General features: G+C 40.5%; 1 long non-coding RNA gene across 2 annotated transcripts; it reads right to left on the bottom strand.

The window, feature by feature from the left end:
• Positions 1-1,687: 1,687 nt before the first annotated feature.
• On the bottom strand, positions 1,688-4,989 carry LOC143419744 (uncharacterized). Of its 2 annotated transcripts, XR_013099756.1 has the most exons (5): positions 4,309-4,989; positions 4,119-4,230; positions 3,817-3,931; positions 2,722-2,836; positions 1,688-2,639 (listed from the first exon to the last, which is right to left on the bottom strand). It is a non-coding gene; the product is annotated as an uncharacterized LOC143419744 (long non-coding RNA). The 2 variants fall into 2 exon arrangements; XR_013099755.1 differs by having other exon boundaries at positions 1,688-2,836.
• Between the last annotated feature and the right edge of the window lie 1,111 nt (positions 4,990-6,100).

Here is a 6,100-nt window from a genome sequence, read left to right as displayed (position 1 = left end):
TGTGTTATTAATAGTAGAGTCTGGGACATGTAATTGATTACCATCAACATTGATTATTATGAGAGCAAAAAAGACAAAACTCCCTCTCAGCTTGTTCATGACCACAAATGGCCACCTTTTGTTTACGTTCACAAAATGCTACAAGATTAATATTTATTAAAACATTTTTCTACTTTGACCGAGTTGACTCTTTACATTAGCACCAGTCCTTGCCATCAAAACTTTATCCAAATCCATTTTTTACCCTTTAAATGCCTGTTAGATTATATATTACCAGTAACTTTTCAGATAAAAAAGGTAATAAAGTTCAAATTCTTTCACCATATCATTGATGAAACTAACTTCTTTTCATCTCAGCATCGGGGACAAGGCTGTTAATTGTTAAGGTCACCAGTGTGCGCCCCATTTCTTTGAGGATCACTCTTCAGTTGTAGGTTTTAGAGGACTCCTACTACTGTGAAGTGGTTTTATGGGACAAAGGCATTGTTTTCCACATCATCCAGGAGATTGTAGAAAAGAGCAGTGATGCCCTTCTTGCCAGAAAATAAGTGATCTGGAAGCTGTTAGGCTTACTTACAGCAGCGGCCCTTTCTGCACCTGCATGAACTCCAGGACACATTTACGAACAGTGTTTGTTGCTGTTTGTGTTGCAGCTTTGATTCTTCTTGTAATTTGGTTTAAAACAACAACAACAACAACAACAACAACAACAACAACAACAACAACAACAACAACAACAAAAAAACCTACAATTTTCATGTGCTGAGTTTACAATGAAAGTAATTTTACCTAAAGTGTCAATAACAGGGAATTTAAAATTGTTATAATGGGTCAATTGGCCAAAAGTTGCCATGATAGATAATATGATGCTTAGTGTATATATTTTTTATGTATTTAAGAAGCTGAAGTTGAACACTATAAACGCTAAAAACAAAATCTAGACCGTTGGGAAGTTTAATTCCATTTGCATTAACACAGCAAAAATGGTCAAAAATAGAAAAGTGAGGTGGCTACAAATGGCCAGCATAGAGCCCAGAGGGTTAATGTGTAAAATGTATAAAAATATTATTGATTACAAGGTAATTGTCAGGGCTCTGTGTGCGGGCAGGTGGAGAATGTGGATCCAAGTGCAGAACTCAAACACTAACTTGAAACTCAAAACCACAGCTTTATTGCTGGCACCAATAAAACAGGAACCAAACATGAAACCACTAACTGGAACACACAGGCAGGATCTGAGGGTACGACGCAACAGGGAGCACAGGAAAACACAGGGCTTACATACACAGGGGAGTAATTAGGAAATGGGCAACAGGAGGGAGACACAGCTGGGAGAAAATAGGCTAACGAGACAGGAGAAAGGTAAAACTGAACACATTGACATGAGACATGAACTTTCAGAATAAAACAGGAAACTAACAGACACAGAGAACCAGACAGGACACTGAACTTGGCAGGCAGACTCACGAGCAGACACAATGGACAGACAGAGGGAACACAGGCAGGCATGAAACAAACACACTAACACATAGCAAACCTAAACAAAAGACAAGGCAGAATAAACAAGAATATAAAGAAACACACAACACCGAGTCCTCAGACTCAGGACCACGACAGTAATACATTACTGTTAATAGCAACAAGCTTTTTATTTTGAAGTATGGACATGGAAACAAGTGAACAACATTTTGAAATAATTTTAATTGGATTTTGTACACTGAAAAAAAAAACAAGACATAAAGAAACCAAACAGCCAGTACCTTCATCTGTCCGTTACATGTCAAACATCGCATTGACCCGTAGTCAGCACATGCTTTTAAAAAGAGCTCCATGTCCTCTGCAAACTGAAAAACAAAGAGGAAGAAGTCCCTTGTTCCAGTGTCTCCTTCCTCCGACATGTCTCTTAACCCTCTGCTGGTCCTCTTTATTTAAGGACAGATATTTTGGCATTGTTACGTGTCCACAGAAAAGTGCCTTATTTTGAACAACCTGCTGCACAGCAGGAGGCAGATCTTCAACAACTGCTGGCTCCTGTGTCGGGCAAACGGGGATATAAACTTAGCTATTCTCTGATGCAGGACAGTTATTTTAACAGTGAGTCAAGTCTCACTAACCATGTAATTACACTAGTGTTTAAAGTGAACACTGGCCTGACTGACTTCCTGGAACTTGTGCTTTTATTAGTCTGAAAATGGGCACATGTTGTGCTTCCTCTCTGTGCAAGAAGCTTAACAGAAAATGTTGATATTGTTAATGTGTCTAAACCTTGACACAACATAGTGCAGAAGTCAAAATATAAATTCAATATGAAACATATTTAACAACTTTCAAAAGATTCAAGACTCCATTGCTCTAAAATGAAACAGAATACTTACTACGGTATAATCAAATGGTGCATCCAGTGCCACTGTCACGACGTACAAGGTGGACTCATGCGCAGGACTCCGGGGATGATGTACACAAGAGAATTTATTACAGAACAATGTCCAATGAGTGTATAAACACAGATACGGGGCAGTGCTATGTACAAAAGGTGAGGGGGGCAGGGCTCCGGGGAAGATCCAGGGGAACACGCTCGTCTCTCTCCACACAATCCAGACACGAATCCACTCGCACACCAGGAAAACAGTCCAGGGAATCTGTACACAAAGAGACGCTTGTTAAATGCTGAACACACACTGCATGGGAAAATACTTGCTGGGGCGCTCGACTTTCACTGACGCGATTCTCACAACGATCCAGCGAAGAACAGCCGTTGCTTCCCGTCTTAAATACCACACTGATGAGGCACAGGTGTTTCTTCCTCCGAGGGCGTGAACCCATAATGAGTTCAGCCCTGGTGAGAGAGAGAGAGAGAGAGGGGGAGACAGCTGATCAGCGACCAGCTGAACCCCCACAAAAAACACAAATTTCATTGTTTTGAAGCTTAAATTAAGTTTGTATGAATCTCAAGAAACAGAAGAGAAAAATAACAATTAGCATGAAGCTCCCACAGTCAGTTCCAAAGTCTTGGTCTGGAAAATCCTGTATTACATTGAAAATAAAGACTCATTAATAAAATCCCTTCAAAAAAGACTGGCATAATTAATGTCACCATACACTCAAACTACCTGCAAGTCAAAGCTATTTTCACTGACCACTGCCCGGGAGAGAAGTTAACAGCATCATGACGGGGGTCAAATGTTAATTGCTAATAGCACCAACTTTAAGCCTGAGGACACGACCTCGACGCAAAATGAAAAAGTACAGTCACGTGCTCACAGTTGGTCAGTGTGTTACACACAGCAGTTTCAGCTTTATTTTCAGGTTGGCATAATTTATAAACTAACATTTAATGTTAGTGTTTTATGTTAAACTAGAACATTGTGAAGAGCCTACTTATGTCTGAAACAGCTAAAGACAGCATCACTGACTTGATCAGAGTGTGAAGATGAGACAAAGAATCAAATGGTGATGCATCAGGCTGATATAGTTTATAAGCATGTGAATGCACTCTATGTGTGAACACTCGAGATCAACAGAACATGATGCACTTAACCTGGAACGCTGAACAGGTTCCTGAAAACTGGAACACACCAAAAGTGCTTATAAACATGTGACCTCATGGCCACTCATGCCTTTGTGTTTATTGGGTCAAGAAAGAGGATTTCTCTTTTACGTGGCTTCAGTACCTAAAAGACAGTTACTCATGACTTCAAACTTTGTCATTGCGAGTGATCATAAACAGACTTTTGAACACGTGTCACAAAAGTTTGAATACATCTCAGACACAGCAAATTTCTAACAGTTTGTATGTGTCAAAAAACTAAGACTTACACGCCGCTGGAAATGTTGCAGGCTTTGCACAGGTTTCTCATCACTCCAAGCTGAAGTAATTAGGGCAAACTGTACATGGAACGACCCCAGAGCTTTATGTCACGTATTCTGGAAACTACAAAGCAATGTTACCTTTAGCTTGGTGAGTTCGTCAAACAGACGGTCTTCTGTGACACTGCTAAGCTGCTAAGAACTGAAAATGGATTCTTCACACTACCTACAGAAAACGGTATGCTTTGACTTACAGTCTAAATTACTTTAAAACACTGAATAACTGTAAATAAGTTTTTGCAATCACTCACTTGGAAAAACCCCACGGCTTATCATTTCCAGGTGAACAGAGTTCCACAAACCTTCACTGTCATGCTCAGCATCAAAGTCTTCAGGGGGGGGGGGGGGCTTTGAGGTCACTCACTACAATAAATGGACTCATTAGGAACATGCACGTAACATACTCCATGAACTATAAACACAAATGTGCATAACACTTACCTACCAAGCTGAACACCCCTTTTCTGTGTAAGTCCATGACTACCACAGGGGGGTGAAATCCACAGTTTATGCAGGTCTACATGTGATCTGTGTCAGTCACAGCCTCAAAATGGCAATAAGCATGAAATACGGTACGGATTGAGTCAATGATCCTTTACATGGTTCTGTAATATAATACAATATAATAACAATAGGGCAAAGAAGACTGTGATTAGGCACCAACACAACATTTTCATACACACAAAAGCATTTTTAAAGAAATCTTCAGGTGAATCTTCTGTGGTTTTGGTTACCTGGGGTGTTTGTACTCTTCTGTTTCATGGTTCATGTTCCTATGTTCTGTGTCCCCCAGTCTGTGTTAAGGTTGTGGGTTATGTCATTACATGTATGTGCTTCCTGTTTTACTTTGAAGATCCGTGTCTGATCTCAGTATGTTCAGTTTACTTTTCCCCTGTCTCGTCAGGTCAGATTACTCCCAGCTGTGCCCTCCTTTTGTGTCTCATTCCCTCATTATCCTTCTGTGTATTTAAACCTCGTGTCTGCCTCTGTTAAGTGCTGGTTTGTCTGTGTTGTTCCCCTTGGTCTCCCGGCTTATGTCCTCGTACCGCCCTGCATCTTGGTTTCTGGTTAGTTTTTTCCAGTTTAGGTTTTCTTAGTTCATGCTCACCCTCGCCGTTTCTGTTTGTATCCACCTTTTCACCTGCACCAGAGCTGCTGCATTTTGGGTCCTCCTTTCCTCCAACACCACACGGCTCGCCTCGGCAGCCGTGACAGTCTCAGCTTCACAAAGACGTAGGACTTAAATTTGAGCACAACCGTAGAATAACTGCAGATCTCAGGGAAGAGCTCGAAAATAGCAGGAAAGACAACGCAGAACTCATGAAAACTGTGGAAAATAATCGGCGCCTACTTAAAGTAGGTTCGGATCTTGCCACAGCGGCCATTGTTGTTCCTGCAGCTTGCTGGGCCATCTCAAAGCTTTTCGGATGAAGTAAATGATCCCACAGAGCGGGGATCACTCATCAACGATTGTGGTAATTGTAGATGTGGGCCAGTTACCCTTTAAAAACAGAAATGTTTTCGGGCCACAGTCCACCTTCATCCTGGCGTTGAAGGAAAAGGGAGTTTTTCCTGCTCATAGGGGATCATTTGACTGTTGGGGTTAAATTTTTGGAATTCATTTAATTGGCTTGAACTGAAAGACCTAAAAATTCAGGTGAGGGTTTTACATAGTGGAGAGCACTACATTTGTTAACTGCACTTTTTTGTATTTGTAGTTTTTGTAGTGCTTCCTACTACAAAAACTACAAATAAAAACCTAGCAGTTAGCAGCAAATCAAAAAAAAAAGAAAAAAGAAAATCCACTACTGCTCTGTGTGTTTACTTCAATGAACAATTGTATGTTTTTGTGGTAGATTATAGATTGTCCAAATATGTCAGAGTTTTTAAATTAGCACTGCATGAGATTTGCTGTGGCACAGATCAGTTCGTGTGTTGATCTGAGTCCTGTGATTTCCAGTCGTGATTTATTCCCAAGACAAAATCAAATCGTCCTCTGCTGCCGTGTTGTTGCACAATAAAAATGATGGAGGTGTCAGCCCTAGTTATTGTCTCAGATATGATGCTCATCTTATCCTATCTGATCTGTGTCTGTTGGATATGCATATCCACATAATTATGGATTATAGTGTGGATGCTGTAGGCACTATTGAGTTCCTGTTTCTCTTTCTACTTTATTTGTATTATTCAAGTTGCTTCCGTACGCTTTTTGGACTTGAACTACTAAAATTTT

This window comes from Maylandia zebra, linkage group LG7, assembly GCF_041146795.1.
Source record: "Maylandia zebra isolate NMK-2024a linkage group LG7, Mzebra_GT3a, whole genome shotgun sequence".
Taxonomy (NCBI): Eukaryota; Metazoa; Chordata; class Actinopteri; order Cichliformes; family Cichlidae; genus Maylandia; species Maylandia zebra.
Note: the sequence above shows the minus strand (reverse complement) of the source record. Positions and strands in the feature narration are given on the sequence as shown.